The sequence below is a fragment of the Crocuta crocuta genome, unplaced genomic scaffold (genome assembly GCF_008692635.1).
Source record: "Crocuta crocuta isolate KB4526 unplaced genomic scaffold, BGI_CrCroc_1.0 scaffold128, whole genome shotgun sequence".
Classification (NCBI taxonomy): Eukaryota; Metazoa; Chordata; class Mammalia; order Carnivora; family Hyaenidae; genus Crocuta; species Crocuta crocuta.
Window position 1 is genome coordinate 5,007,947 of NW_027532232.1, and position 16,418 is coordinate 5,024,364.

General features: G+C 49.7%; 2 non-coding genes across 2 annotated transcripts; both read right to left on the bottom strand.

Moving 5' to 3' along the window:
• Window positions 1–343: 343 nt before the first annotated feature.
• Window positions 344–415, bottom strand: TRNAC-GCA (transfer RNA cysteine (anticodon GCA)). Its single transcript has one exon. It is a non-coding gene; the product is annotated as a tRNA-Cys (tRNA).
• Window positions 416–12,273: 11,858 nt separating this feature from the next.
• Window positions 12,274–12,345, bottom strand: TRNAC-GCA (transfer RNA cysteine (anticodon GCA)). Its single transcript has one exon. It is a non-coding gene; the product is annotated as a tRNA-Cys (tRNA).
• Window positions 12,346–16,418: the final 4,073 nt, after the last annotated feature.

The window sequence follows — 16,418 nt, forward strand, 5'->3', positions numbered from 1 at the left end:
GCTGCGGCAGCTTTCGGACACCGATACACTGGTTAACGATGATTTATGTTAAATTCTCTGTTCAAATAATGGAGGCAGCTTTCGTTTCTGGACTGGACCCTGGATGATACTGACATTGGTACCATCGTGGCCCTGGGGAAACACCCTCAAAGAGGCCAGTGGGGATGGATTCGGTCTTGTCCTTGGTCTTCAAGGTGGTGCTGAGGGTCTGAGTGAGCCCTGAATCTATGATGTGGCCATAAATGTGCTGGGTTCATAGGCTCTACCAGCCTCGTCCCGTGATGGGAGGTACACAGCTTGATTTTGTCATTTTGGGTCAAGGAGGAAAAAAGCAGACCCTTGAAGGGGGCACCTGGACTTGAACCAGGGACCTCTTGATCTGCAGTCAAATGCTCTACCACTGAGCTATACCCCCTCCTGCCAGGGGAGGTATGTAATTAACAAGCTTCTTACACTTACACATGCAAGCTGCTCTTTCAGACTCAGAGAATTGCTAGTTCTGTGCAACTATAAATGCACCCTCTCATGCCATGTTCTCCTTTTCCCAAAAGACGCCATCACTTCTTGGCATCAGCTTGGAAGATCACTAAAGTTTCCATCTGAGACAACGAAGTCTGTGCCAGGCTCGGTATTTGGGCAGAAGGTGAAGCCCAGAGATAAGTTGCTGTTTACTGAGCAGTGACTAGAATGTTCACTTCCAGCTTTTCGGTTTTTGTCATATAAATGTTTACATTTTGATATAGTCAAATGGATCCTTTAAAGTTTGTGATTTGGGGGCTGTGCTTAAGAAAAAAAATCCTTCCCAGGGCGCCTGGGTGGCTCAGTTGGTTGAGCGTCCGACTTCGGCCCAGGTCATGATCTCGTGCTCCGTGGGTTCGAGCCCTGCGTCAAGCTCTATGCTGACAGCCTGGAGCCTGCTTTGGATTCTGTGTCTCCCTCTCTTTGCCCCTCTCCTGCTCATGGTCTGTCTCACTCTGTGTCTCAAAAATAAATATTAACTTTTTTTAAAAAGGAAAAAACCCTTCCCTGGGTCAGGATGGTGTCCCTGTCCACCTTTCGGACTTTGCGTGTTCGACACAGATGTGGTGCACATCTGGTTCCTGGTGGAAGCAGTGGCTGGGCCCTGCTGGTGGGGGGGGGAGGGCGGTATGTGTGATGGTTTCTTTCTTTCTTTTTTTNGCCACCCAGGCGCCCTGTTATGGTTTCTTTCTAATGCCCCTTCTGCAGCTGGCTTTGGGGCATTGCTCCTGGAAAGTTAACTCGGAGACTCAGTTTCCACCGCTCTTACCTATTGAGATGTATATTCGTGATAAACTTTTAAGGCTCAGCCTAGCTTCTGTGGCTGGTACCTCAGGGCCCTGACTGTCGCAGTGAGCTAAATCCCCAGGTGCCTTCTGTTCCGCGCGACTAACTAACACATCTCCAAGGGGGATGAAGTGAAGCAAAGTCTTCCCAACTTTCTGCAGCGAAGGGTCTGCAGTGCAGGGTCAATACCAGTGCAACAGACTTGTGGACTTTGAGGCCCTCCCCACCCCCACCCCTGCCCCACAACGCCAGAGCTGGCGGCGTCGGATGGTTGTGGAATCTCTAAGCATTGACACAGAGTTCACGGACAGCACGTTGGGTAGCACCAGTCTCGAGGACATGTTGACCGTGAACTCCTCGGAACAGAGGGATGACTTCACTGCCCCTTTAGGACAGTCATGCGAGGCCTCTGCAGAGCCACCTTTTCCAAAGGGCCGAAGGGTCACACGCCACCAGTTAGGAACTCCATTTGGCTGTTGGTGACCAACCAGGAGTGAGAGTGCAGACTTGCTCACTACAGTACCGTGCACTCTGGTGGGAAAGACAGGAAGTTCCTGGGGAACTTATAGGCCAAAGGCACATGGCCCCTGAGCGTTCTTTATTCCACAGAGAGGTGGGCGTGGACCAGGGAGAGCTGGGTGCGCCAGAGAACATGTACCTGTAGAAGGACCTTTCCTTGGGCTGCTCTATATTGTCATGGGTGGGGGGGAGGGCTAGGAACACCTGGTTGACTATAACAGTGGGTGTTTCCTGGTCAAGGAGGTGACCTTGTTAGAAGAGTCTCCTTCTAATGACTAACTCAGACCTACTGAACGAGGTGCTTGCTATGTTGTTGATGGGGAGAGGGCGTGAGCCTTCAGACTCCTCTTGATTTGTGGTGTAAACAAGCTCGACACATACACTTTTCTTTTGGAAAGGGTGTGTGGGGTGAGCAGACCAGGACTGGCACGGCCACCCCGGGGTGTCTTTAGGGACACAGGCTACTTTTCTTCGCTCTCTGGTCAGCCTTTCTTGAAATGTGGATCCCATCCTCAAGGTTGACCCATGGTGCAAGTTGGCAGCTGGTGCTCCAGCCATCACATCTATGCTCCAAGTAGGAAGCAGGAGTAAAGGCCAAAAAAAGGGACATGTTGTATTTGCCTGTCTCTTAAGCTTTCCCAGAAGTCTTGTCCAGTGATTGCTTCTTAACCCTCATTTCCTCCCGTAGCCAAAGAAAGGCCAGGAAGTGCAGTCTTTTAGGTGAGACATAACTGCTGGGTAAAAAATCAGGGTTCTGTTACTAAGGAAGAGGGGAGGATGCATATTAGGTAGTTAGTTGGCGAGCTTTGCCCCTTTCACACACAAACACGTGTGTGTAGCACAGCTTCTACTTTTTTTTGGTAAAGGGGTAAAATGTGGCCAATATCTAGGGTCACTATGTTTGCATAACTGTAGGGGGCTATTGGTGGAGTTGTATAATACACAACCTGTATATCTGTACGTGGCTGCCCTGTCCATAACCATCATCTCTACAATGTTCCATCTGTAAAGACCCATGATATGGATGCCTGCTGGTTTTCAGAGCTAATAAACTATTTCAGTCAGTTGATGGACTGGTATGTTTCCACTCCCATTTGATTACCAGGAAGCTCGGAGATGAGTGTTATATGCAGGTAGTAACTTCTCCTAACCTGGGCTCTCAGGAATGATTATGTACCTCTTCTCCTAGATGTTGCCCTTCCTTCCCTTCAACCTAAAAAATTGTGGTAGAGCACTGAGATACCACCTCACGCCAGTCAGAGTGGCTAAAATGAGCAGATCAGAGAACTCTAGATGCTGGCGAGGATGTGGAGAAACGGGCACCCTCCTACACTGTTGGTGGGAATGTAAACTGGTGCAGCCCCTCTGGAAAACAGTGTGGAGGTTCCTCAGGAAACTAACCATAGAACTCCCCTATGACCCAGCAATAGCACNTCCGCTCTTTCTGCCCCTCCCCTGCTCACACTCTGTTTCTCTCTCTCAAAAATAAACAAACATTAAACAAATTTTTTTAATTGTGGTAAAAGATCCAGGATATAAAACAAATTACCTTAACAATGCTTAAGTACACAGTTCAGGGGCATGAAGTACATTCACACTGTCATGCAAACATCACCCCTGTCCATCTCCTGAACTTTCCTATCTTCCCAAACTGACACCCTGTCCCCATTAATCAATAACCCCTCCATACCCCCCGNGATTTTGACCACCTCGTGTAAGTCAGCCCTTTTTATACTCGCCTGATTGGTTGGCTTTTTATTGTATCTTTTATTGCAAGCTGCCTCAGACTCCATTTTTTTTGAAGCAAGCCTGGGGTAAACACATAAAATCAGGATGGTAATAATTGGGCCCAAGGGAACACTGAGAAAGCCTGGGGCGGGTTTTCTCTCTCCCTTCAGGAAATGAGCGTGGCCGAGGAGGTAAACATAAAACACAGGAGAAATGCCCCAGGGGGGACGCTTGAGTCTTTTACTGCGGGGAAATCCAGACTCCAGGAGGCTGTGCCTACTGGGAGGCAGGGAACTGCCCTTTCTCTGGAGTGAAAGGTCCCTCACATAGAGACGCCTGGATTTGAACCAAGCACCTGTCGGTCTGCGGCACAGAAAAGCCCAGGTGTGGTGCAGGGGGAGGGCCCGGGACTGGGCGCAGGGTGCTTGCTCTCAAATAGCCCCAGCTGGACGGCAATACATTTTTCTAGTATTGAGTCATCATCACATTTCTGTTTGACTCTTTCTTGGCTCTATTGTCCTAGACTATTGGACAGGATTTTCTATGATTTTTTTTACGTTTATTTATTTACTTTGAGAGAGAGAGAGAGAGTACACACAGGAGGCGCAGAAGGAGGGGGAGAAAGAGTGAATCCCAAGTAGGCTCTGGACTTTCGGCGCAGAGCTCGATGTGGGGCTTGAACTCATGACCTGAACCAAAATCAGGAGTCAGACGCTCAATCAACCGAGCCACCCGGGCACCCCGGGATTTTCTATTATTGTATTTAAATGCCTCCAAAGTGAGACTGGCCTTCCCCGGTACTCAACCGTGTCCAAGTAGCTCCTCATGGTACTAGACCATCCAAACGAGCTCTCAAGGTCCGCGTGTAGGAGGATGTGGGCTAGTCAAGCTCCCACGACTCCAGACCGTCCAAATGAGGTGTCATATGGGGCGGCCTGCCTTTCTTTAAAAAAAAAAAAAAAAAAGAGTCANAAGAATGTTGGTGCGTGGATGGTTTTTGCTCGGGGTTATCAACAAGGCTTCGATGACCAGAAATGCACACCTTGTCTGCTTCTTGTGATCTCCCTAGAACTGATTCCCAAAAGTGACTCATCCAGGCTCCAAGGACGTGGCCCGGTGACGTGGCTCACGGTAGCGCTTCTCAGCAAGCACGGCCCGTGGCTGTCCCGTGCTCTCGCCTTCAACCCCCTCCGTAGGGTCCTGCCCGGTTACCACGTCGACTCTGCCTGTCACCAGGGGGCTCACCATCGGCTCCAGACAGGTGTCCAGAAGTCCTGAACCGGCAGAAGCTCAGAACGCCCATCGAGGTGTGGAGTTTGGCTCCACCAGACCCCTGAACATGTAGACGAGACCTGATTTGACCTGGCCCTCCAGACTACCCTCATCAGGCTCTTGAAGCCAGACACCGAATCTGCCAGAAGGCTCTCCGGGTTCCCTGGGAAACCGAATTAGCTATCAGAAGGCCTCAATCAGAGTAAATGGAATCTAATGCTCTTGAGGGGTTTTTTTCTCAGGCCGTGGAATATTTTCATGATTTATTTCTGTTCCAAAGTACTGTCCCTTCTCTAGAGGCCAGAATACTCACATCCACCAAAGTGGAAATCTCGGTGTGTCCTCAGTCACTTGTATGAGGTCACTGTCACCGCATCTCCTGACCACAGGCACCCCACCCCCACCCCAACTAGTGTCTCACCTCTGTGATCTGCTTGCACATCAATCTTGTGACCTCTGTGTATCAGTCTTGGGCTACGAATTGAGGGCTAGAGGAAACATAACTTCATTTTCCTGCGAAACAACTTGATCCCTCTTTTGTGTCCCATCCTGCTGAATGACAGAAATTTAACGACCCAACTCTGGGGTCCCCCACAACTTCCGCAGCGCTGCACTTACGTTCCGCCGCCCAAAGAAGTCACTTCGAACGGTCTTCTCCTAAACACGACTCTGGGTCATTTCCGCTGCCGGCCAGTCCCATCCATTTTTCGCTGATTCTAGTTTTACTCCCACGGGGCCAATATTATCTTCAAGTTTCAGGGGTGTCACCATCCCAAATATAAACAAAAGTGGGAGGGGCCTAGGAGTTGGAGGGAAACATTCCCCCTCATCGCTGGGCAAGGGGAGTCATTTAAGCAATCTCTGAGGCAGGGGCCCAGCTAGGGGTGCACAGAGGAGCCGGGGCGCATCAACGTGTCCCCTCGCGCTGCGGTGCTAGCGATTCTCTGACGCTGCTGAAGGGGCCCCAAACCATAGCTACAGTTCTCTGAGCAGGAGTCTTCGTGTCTCCTTGCTTTTCCGCAGAGCCCCTTGTGAGAAGTCAGCCTATCTCCACGGTGCTAAGAGGAATAAAGACAGTTGTCCCCCTCACACACCAATGCACGGCTTATTAGTGTGAGATACAAACCCCTCATCAGAACCGGGAAGTGAAAACAATCATTTCCTTCTGTTATACTCAAAACTACTCATCTATGGGAAAGGAATTTTTCTATTTTTATTATGGAACCTCTCAAATAAATACACAAGTAGTGGCATCCATCTTCCAGAGTGTTGGTCAGGGTTCTCCACAGAGACAGAGAAACAGAAGTGAGAAAGAGAGAAAGAGAGAGAATCGGCTCACTTGACCGACTGTAGAGGCTGAGATGTCCCATGATCGCCCATCTACAAACTATGGACCCGGGAAGCCTGGTGACGAGATGCCAGCCCAAGGGCCAGAGAGCTGCTGCGGGGAGTTCTAGTCTGAGGCAGGAGAAGCCGACGTCCCAGCGCAAGGAGGCAGAGAACGATTTGCTCTGCCTCTGCCTTTTCGTTCCATCCAGGCCCTTGATGGATGGGAGGATGCCATCAGCACTGGGGAGGGCCACCTGCCTTACTTGGATTTTACTGATCCAAATGCTAATGTCATCTGGAAATAGCTCACAAACCCACCCCCACAATAACGTTTGTCCAATTATCTGTGACCCAGCCAAGCTGACACATGAAATGAAGCATCGTACTCACCTCTAACAATTTTCAACATGGCCAAGCTTGTTGGACATGGAGGCTTGACCAGAGTTCAGTCTTTTGGCCAGAAGATGTCACTGGATTTACTGTGTTCTTCCTTCGGACAAGGGGGCCCCCCATATCTGTTTCTCTCTGTTGTGAAATTAGGATACACTGGCGAGTAAGGGTGGTGCTAACCTCATCAGTTTCCCCATCAAACGTTCATCTCGTGGTTGATACTCGCTTCTATCTATTATGCCATTAGGGGCTGCAAACAGTTTCATTCTAATTCTCTGCCTCATTAGCTCAAATTCTTTCATAAGGAAGGGCATCCTTTGTCAGCTGTCTGGTTCTGTCGGAATATAGTTAATAGCAAAGGTATAGCACAATAACTCTGAGTTTTCAGAATAATGAGTTGATGCCTTCACAACCTCCAGATGTGGCCAGTGAGGGCTTAAAAAACCGTCTACATTCTGATGAATCAATGGGTTTTGAAACGCATGTTTTATGTGTTTCCATCAATTACACTCATTTTTCTTTTTGATCCTCAAATTGTCCCACCTTTGGCTATGTCCACGTGACATGCTTCTACTAGTCTTTGGGAATTTCCTTGTTTGCTGTGGGGGTGAATGTGAGGGTGTGTGTCGGTGTGTGGCTGTACAAGCAAAATGAGGCTTCCGGGCCAGGCAGGCTGCTCCTAAGCGGGCACCAAGCCCCATCACAGAGGCTGGACTGTGTTCGTCTGCAAGGTGGAGGGGGGTGGGCCTCACTGGGCCAGTGCTGGCCGGAACCTGCCAGGCTGGGAAGGACAGGTTCAGGTCGTGGAGGGGTTTGACTCCCGGGAGAACCCGGGGTCTTTGGAAAAGGCTCCTGGGGACCCTCGAAGCGTCAGGGCTCCGGCCTGATGGAGGTGGGGAGTCCCAAAGAAGCTTCTTGCCTGGAAATGGCTGCAGCCGACCTGGCTCCAGGAGGGGCCTCCGTGCAGACTGTCCACACTGGGGATTCTGGCAAACCGCAGCAGGACGGAGAGCATTCAGACCCGTGCCGGGTTCCCTACCAGTCTTGCTAGGTGAGACTCATTTATTTTAAAATTGTAAATTATAGTTGGGGGGGGTGCGGCGCCTGGGTGGCTCAGGTGGTTAAGTGGCCGATTCTTGATTTCAGCTCGGGTCAGGGGCTCATAGCTCATGAGATCAGGCCCCGCGTCGGGCTCTGTGCGGCCAGCAGGGGGCCTGTTTGGGATTCTCTCCCTCTCCTTCTCTCTCTGCCCCTTACCTGCCAGCTCTCTCTCTCGAAATAAATAAATAAACATTTAAAAAAATCCCTGCAAATTGTATTTATTTTGCATTTATTTACTTTTGAGAGGCAGAGAGAGACATAGCACAAGGGGCGGGGGAGGGCAGAGAGAGGGAGACACAGAATCTGAACCAGGCTCCAGGCTCCAAGCTGTCAGCACAGAGCCCGACGCGGGGCTCGAACCCACGAACAGTGAGATCATGACCTGAGATGAAGTCGGATGCTTAATCGACTGAGCCACCCAGGCGCCCCTGTAAATTGTATTTTAAAAAGATAAATACTGAATGCACAGAATTCACACGATACGATGTGCAAAAGGCAGAAAAAAGTATACAGTCGAAAGGGACTGTCCCTCAGTAGGCGGACGGATAAAGACACTGCGGTGCGTCCAGACCGTGAAATGTTAGTGCTGAAACGAAATGAGCTAAGAGGGCAGGAAAGCACGCGGAGAAAGCTTAGCTGCCTGTTACTAAGTGAGGAAGCCAATCTGGAAAGGGTACATCCTGTATGAGTTTCTGGAAAGGGCAAAGCTAGGGAGACAGTAAAAAGTTCAGTGGTTGCGGGGGTCCCGGGGTGAGGAGAGATCAGGCCGGGCGGTGAGGTCTGTTTTCGGGGGGTGAAAGGGCTCCGCGTGAGCCTATGGCGATGGATACGTGTCCGTGTACCTTTGTCCAAGCCCTTGTACAACAGCCAGAGCGAACCCTCGCGTCCACCGTGCACTTGGGGGACCGTGATGTGTCACTGCGTGCGCATCGCCGTACCAGACGCCCCACTCTGGTGGGGGATGTTGACGGTGGGGAGGCTGTGTGCTGGGGGGCCGGTGGGGAGGCAGGGGGATACGGGAAATTTCCTCCCCTTCCTCTCAATTTTGCTGTGATCCTGAAACTGAAAATAATAAGATCTTAAGAATAAATAAATCAATTTAAAGAATAAACTGAGAAGGCATGCAGTGAAAATTTGCCCTCTTTCTTTTTTTTATTTTTTTTAAATTTATTTCTGAGAGAGAGAGACAGTGTGAGCAGGGGAGAGTCAGAGAAAGAGGGAGACACAGAATCCGAAGCAGGCTCCAGGCTCTGAGCTGTCAGCACAGAGCTCAACACGGGGCTCAAACCCACAAACCATGAGATCACAGCCTGAGCCAAAGTCGGACACTTAACCAACTGAGCCACCCAGGTGCCCTGAAAAGTCTCCCTCTTTCTCCTTGACAAGCCTCCCTCTTCTGGTGCTTGGAGGAAAGCCAGACTGTTTCTTTTACAATCTTCCACAGTCTGTGCACGTGAGTAATTAACCCATAGGCTCTCTTGGACTTTTTAAATAAATACAAATGGCGGCATAACCCACACACTGTATTGCACTCGCTTTTTTCATATAGTTTAATTTTACATAAATAATGGCATTTACTGCCTGGAACCATTTCTCTCTTAGGAGGGAAACTTATTACCCAAACTTACTCACCCCAGTTCTCTGAGAGCTGTAATCCCAGATGGGGCAGTCAGCAGCATGGGGTAGAGGGAATTTTTAGGTAATCATAAGGGGCACCAGGATTTGAACCAGGGACCTTATAATCTGCAATCAAACAGATGTACCTCTGGGCTATACAGCCTACTGAAACAGGCTGACTTACTTGGGACTTTTCACTTCCATACCACACCCAAGACCCCTGTGGAACTGGACTTCATGTGAACTGAACACTTCTAATGTGCCAGATAAACAATTCCAAGAGCTTTATAGAGAGAGAGATCTAGATCCATCTATATCATTTAAAAACCATTTGTGGTGGTGCCGCGGGTGAGCATGACACGGGGGACTAAAGCAACTTGCCCCACATTACAGAATAAATGACAAAACAGGAGTTAACCACCGCTTTACTGGGACACCCACATCACACTCATTAGAAGAGCTTTGTCTTAGAAATATGTTGGTGGCAATAGTTGTCTTATAAATACTGTGTGGAAGAAATGTACTTTGGATGGAAGCAAAAAGACAATGCCTGTGAAAATTTTGTGATGAAAGTACCTACACACGGCAATACAAAAAAAAATTTTTTGGCACTAAGAATACTCTAATTAGCGGATTTTGCTCGGAGCTTCCCAGTTACCTCAGCACCCGTATTAATGCATGTTTATTAAATGTACCGTGGTCTGCAGAGAAAACTGAAGGTGGCTGTCCAGGGACCTGGAAATCCGTGGGTTTCCTACACCTTCCCAGAGCCACCTGCCTACCGGGGTCTCTTCTCTGTAAGTGGGGAGCAGCCCCCTCCCACTCTGGGGAGCAGAGGAGGCTCTCTGTACCCTGACCAGCACACCCACCCATCCCCTCCAAACTGCTAGAAGCAAACAGAGGCTTCCCACGCTCAGGAACTGCTCAGCCTCTACCTTCAGGTGGCTGCTTCTGATGAACGGACGCCTGGGCGGGCACACCAGATTTCAGAGTCCTCAAATCCCACAAAACATCAAGTATCACATTTAGAAGTTTTTATATTGATTACATGTTGAAACGATAATGTTTTGAATATATTGCATTAAACATCTGGCACCGAGTTCCACCGAGTTTTCACTTTGTTTTTAAAACTGTCTCGCTGTTGTTGAGACATAATTGACATAACACATTGTAGCCGCCGAAGGCGTACAACATAATGATTTAATATTTGTGTATATTGTGAAATGACCACCCTGATAAGTGTAGTTCACATCCATCACCTCACATATTATATATATTTTTCCCTGTGATGAGAACTTTTAAGTTCAACTCTATTAGCAACTCCCAAATACACCACACAGTAATCTACAGCCACCGGGCCATCCTGGGACTTCCTTGTGATAGGATGATTGTACCTTTTGACCCCTGTCATCCAAGTGAGCCCTTTTTTACTTTATTTAAAGTGCCCACTAGCAAATATAATCTTTTTTTTTTTAAATATTTTTATTTATTTCTAGGAGAGAGAGAGAGACAGCGTGAGCAGGGGAGGGTCAGAGAGAGAGGAAGACACAGGCTCCGAAACAGGCTCCAGGCCCTGAGCTGGCAGNGAAAACTGAAGGTGGCTGTCCAGGGACCTGGAAATCCGTGGGTTTCCTACACCTTCCCAGAGCCACCTGCCTACCGGGGTCTCTTCTCTGTAAGTGGGGAGCAGCCCCCTCCCACTCTGGGGAGCAGAGGAGGCTCTCTGTACCCTGACCAGCACACCCACCCATCCCCTCCAAACTGCTAGAAGCAAACAGAGGCTTCCCACGCTCAGGAACTGCTCAGCCTCTACCTTCAGGTGGCTGCTTCTGATGAACGGACGCCTGGGCGGGCACACCAGATTTCAGAGTCCTCAAATCCCACAAAACATCAAGTATCACATTTAGAAGTTTTTATATTGATTACATGTTGAAACGATAATGTTTTGAATATATTGCATTAAACATCTGGCACCGAGTTCCACCGAGTTTTCACTTTGTTTTTAAAACTGTCTCGCTGTTGTTGAGACATAATTGACATAACACATTGTAGCCGCCGAAGGCGTACAACATAATGATTTAATATTTGTGTATATTGTGAAATGACCACCCTGATAAGTGTAGTTCACATCCATCACCTCACATATTATATATATTTTTCCCTGTGATGAGAACTTTTAAGTTCAACTCTATTAGCAACTCCCAAATACACCACACAGTAATCTACAGCCACCGGGCCATCCTGGGACTTCCTTGTGATAGGATGATTGTACCTTTTGACCCCTGTCATCCAAGTGAGCCCTTTTTTACTTCATTTAAAGTGCCCACTAGCAAATATAATCTTTTTTTTTAAATATTTTTATTTATTTCTAGGAGAGAGAGAGAGACAGCGTGAGCAGGGGAGGGTCAGAGAGAGAGGAAGACACAGGCTCCGAAACAGGCTCCAGGCCCTGAGCTGGCAGTCAGCACAGAGCCCGACGCGGGGCTCGAACCCACGAACCGCGAGATCATGACCTAAGCGAAAGTCGGACGCTTAACCGACTAAGCCACCCAGGCGCCCCCAAATATAATCTTAAGATATGCAGCTTGTGATCTATTTCTGGGCTGGGGTAGACCTTGGCCTCCACAAGACTGACCTCGCAGGTGGAGGTTGCCTATGACCCCAGAGCCCTGCCCGCTCCCCAAAGGATTGGCTTCGCCTTTTCCTTGCAGAGGAGGCTCTGTGTTCCTCTCTGGTCCTGATTTATATAAACTTAGATACACAGCCTGGGATCTATTTCTGGGCTGGGGTAGACCTTGGCCTCCACAAGACTGACCTCGCAGGTGAAGGTTGCCTGTGACCCCAGAGCCCTGCCCGCTCCCCAAAGGATTGGCTTCGCCTTTGCCTTGCAGAGGAGGCTCTGTGTTTTCTCCGCGCTGCTGCGGGCAGGGCAAGAAAGGACGCTGGTGGCCGCTGTCAGACTCAGACCCAGACCCAGACCCGCAGTCGCAGGATAAAACACACAGCACACACAGGGGGCACCCGGATTTGAACCGGGGACCTCTTGATCTGCAGTCAAATGCTCTACCCCTGAGCTATACCCCCAGGCCTGCGTGCCGCGTCTCACGCACGCTCTTCTGCGCACGCAGCCACATCCGGCCGCGCCGGCCTCGGCGGCCTGCGCGCCTCCCGCTTCGCGCCAAACTGGCCCTTCTTCTCCGAGCGCCCGCTCGCCGCTCGCCCTCCTGCCCGAGTTAGGTGGCTCGCCTGATCTTGCGCCCAGAGCCGGAGGCAGCAGGGGTTCGGGGACCCCTCTCCTTACCGAGACCCCGAAACCCAGGCCTCCTGGAGCCCCTCGCCACGCCCAGCGCCGGGTCTGAGAGCGCGGGCCACCTCGGTTTTGCGTCTGGCATCTTCGCTCGTCTGCCCCTTTCGGCCCTTTCTCCCCAGCGCCCTGCTGTCTCTCCGCTTCCCACTGCTCCATGATGTCACTCAGGGCACCACTCACCTCTCCTACTCACCGGGACCTCTTTGGGACCCTTCCCAAATCAAGTTTTGCCTTCCCCAAAGTAACTCCTTACCTGAGCTGTAACTGGAAGACCAGGCCCAGTAAATACAACGGAACAGGTTGGAAGCTAAGAGAACCGTGAAAATAACATCGGATTTGTCCTGGTAAATACTAGAACATCTACTAACAACAGCCCAAGGACAGAAATACCGGAACCCAGACCTGGGAATCCACCTGGTATATACACAAATGTCCTAAAATAATCACTGATGTTTACCGAGGAGCCGTTAGGTTCACGACAGCCCCTAGGATTGTTATCCCCATTGTACAGATGAGGAAACTGAGGCGCCCAGGGGTTACAGTAGTCCAGTGTGAAATGACTAGTAAGTAGGGTTGCAAACTTCTGCAGTCTGGCTTGCCCGTACACTTGACGCAGTGTTTTACTTGATAGCTGCAGCAGTCACAAATGCACAGGGGAAAGGAAAGATCATGTGTATAAATTATACTGGGAGAAATCATCCGGCTTTTTGGGAAAAATAAAGTAGCAACTAAATTTCTCTCTGTATATCAAAATAAAGTCCAAGTGGATGAAAGCACAATGTATAAATAAATAAAAGTAAAAGTATAAATGGATATTTATACTATGAATATCAAACTGCTTTCTGAACAGCAAGGAAAGCATCTCAGTGGATGAAACCCCCAACAGAAAATACCATTAGATTTGGCTGCATAAGCGTTAAAAGTTTAGCTATATGAACAAAATCAAAAGGTTAATAGCAAGTTGGGAAAATATTGTCATCATTTATGATAGGCAAAATATTACGAATTAATATCCTTTACATATAAAGAGCCCACATATGGTGACAAAGGCCATCAGGGATGTGTTCAATCTCAGTAAATCAGAATAAATGTTAGGAAAACCAAAGAAACACAAATTAAAACATTATGATACTTTTCATCTGTCAAATCAGAGAAATATTTTTCTGCGACAAAATGTATTTCTTTCAAAATCAGAACACCCAATAAATATTACAGATTTAAGACTAGTCCCTTCTAGTAATTGCAGGCAATACCATTTCCAATTGACGTAACTAATAAGTAATTGCTTTAAGATCAAAAGAATCAATGGCATATTAATTTGGGAACTACGTATTATAATTTACATATAACTCATTTCAGTTTTCGTAGGAATCATTATTTCCATTCTGAAGATGAGGGCACAGCCTCAGAACGTTTCCAAGAGTCATTTAATGAATACTTAGTAAGTACCCACTCCGTTCCAGGGTCTAGTCTAGCACCGAGGGCTCAGCAAGGCAAACGAACAAGGTCTCTGCCTTCCAGGCCCATGTATTTCCGAGAGGTGTGGGGGTAACAGACAAGAAAACAAATAAAGGAGCCAGATCATTGCAGATACTGAAAACACAACAGGAACACAAAGCAGGGTGATGTGATGGAAGATAACGGGGGTGAACTGGGTGGGGGGGTGGAGGGGTCAGGGAAGTGACCATTTGAGCGGAAGTCCGAATGATAAGGCAGCGGGTAGAATGCGGATGCGGAGCGTTCGGGGCTGTGGTACAGTGACTGGCAAGGCGGGAAGGCACACAGTAGCTTGGCAGGATGGAGGCGTGTGAGCAGTGCCAGGGTGGCCGCCGCAAAGGGGCAGAGCCGGACAGGGGTTCACGTAGAGGTCAGCGCGGTGGGGGAGGGTCAGACGTGGGCTTTATTTCAGTGCCACCGAGGGAAGGGTGGAGCCTGGACTGAACACAGATTGTCTCGTCGTGGACAGGGGCGCTCGAGAACTTCCGGATGGGCTCTCCCAGGTGGTCTCAACGTGGACCTGTCGTCTCTGGCCTGAGGGCAACAGCTTCCCGTGTCAGACTGTAAGTCCCTTTGGCTACAAATTTAGGTTTGTTATTCTTCACTCAGTCCACTTGGTCCCCGTCTTCGTGGAGACAACTTTATTTAAAAAAAAAATTTTTTTTTTTAACGTTTATTTTTGAGAGAGAGAACCCAAGTGGGGGAGGAGCAGAGAGAGAGAGGGAGACACAGAATCCAAAGCAGGCTCCAGGCTCTGAATTAGCTGTCAGCACAGAGCCCGACGCGGGGCTCGAACCCACAAACTATGAGATCATGACCTGAGCCGAAGTCAGATGCTCAACTGACTGAGCCACCCAGGCGCCCCAGGAGACAACTTTCTAATGGAGGACACACACATGTCATCAGGTACTTCTTCAGTTGTAATTGTGATGACTGTCATGGACCCATAGATGGCATGGGGTGACCCTAGTCTGTGGGGCTCCAGGAGGCTTCTCCGAGGCAGTGACATTTCCATAACACCTCGCAGGAAAAAGAGAAGTTAGGCGGGGATGAGCGGTCCCAGAGGACTGTGCAATTTGGGTGGAGGCCTGAGCCGGAGGAGTTGAGTGAAAGCCAGGGTGCCTGGGTCGGGGAGACAGCCGTTTGTGGGTTGAACAGTGTCCCCCCAAAATTCACGTGCATCCAGGAACCTCAGAATGTTGCATTATTCAGAAATACGGTCATTGCAGATTTAATTAGTTAAGTTAAGATGAGGTCATACCGGATTAGGGTCTCTCCTTAATCTAATTGGACTGTTGTCTGTATTTCTTTTTAATGTTTATTTTTGAGAGAGAGAAAGAGAGAGCGAGCCTGCGTGAGCAGGGGAGGAGCAGACAATGTGGGGGACAGGATCCCAAGCGGGCTGAGCTAACAGTAGACAGCCCGATGCTGGGCTTGAACTCACAAACCGTGAGATCATGACCCGAGCCGAGGTCCAACGCTTAAGGGACTGAGCCACCCAGGCGCCCCAGGACTGTTGTCTTTATGAAAGGAGAGACACACGAGGAGAACACCGCGTGAAGACACACACATACACGGAAAACGCCATGTAACGACAGAGGCAGACACTGGAGGGATGTGTTTACAAGCCAACGGATGCCAAGGATTTCTTCTGGCAGCCGCCAGACGCTGGGAACAGATTTCCCCCTCAATTTCTGCTGTGCAAATCCCCGGTTTGCGGCACTTTGCTATGGAAGCTAAGTTACTTAGCAAACTGATGGCCTCAGATAGGGCTGGAGAGCTGGGCGGGGCCCAGAGGGCCCTGCCCGGAGTTTGGATTTTACCCTTAGAGCAAGGGGGACCCGCTGCTCTTAGGGTGACCAACAAAAGAAGACCGTGCTCCCATCTGCATCGGAGGATCCCAGCCCACTGAGGCTCCGCACACGGTTCCTCTAACGCCGGGTGATTGTGAACCGCCCTCCCCTCCCCCGCGAGAGCCGCCTTCCCGGTTCGGAGCCGGGCCTGCAGGTACCGTGTCCACTTCCTGCAGATAACAAGCGGACATTCTGGGAAAAGGTTAGGCAATATGCATCAAAAGCCTTAAAAAAAAAAAACCAAAACAACCCATACCCTTTGACAGGGCGTAACCAGGCAAATATTTGGGAATGTATGAAAGAACAAGACGTCCGGCCGCTCGGCCAGGGTGCTTCTCAAGGTCCCCCTCCGGGTGGTGCAAATACGTCTGCCTCCGGCTTAACCGATCTTAACCGACCGGGGCTTGGGGCGAGCGGCCAAACGGCAATGCTGCCCGCGAAGGGGCGGGTGCGGCGCGGCTCCGGGGCCAGCCCGGGCTCTGGGGCCCGGGGCGCCCGGG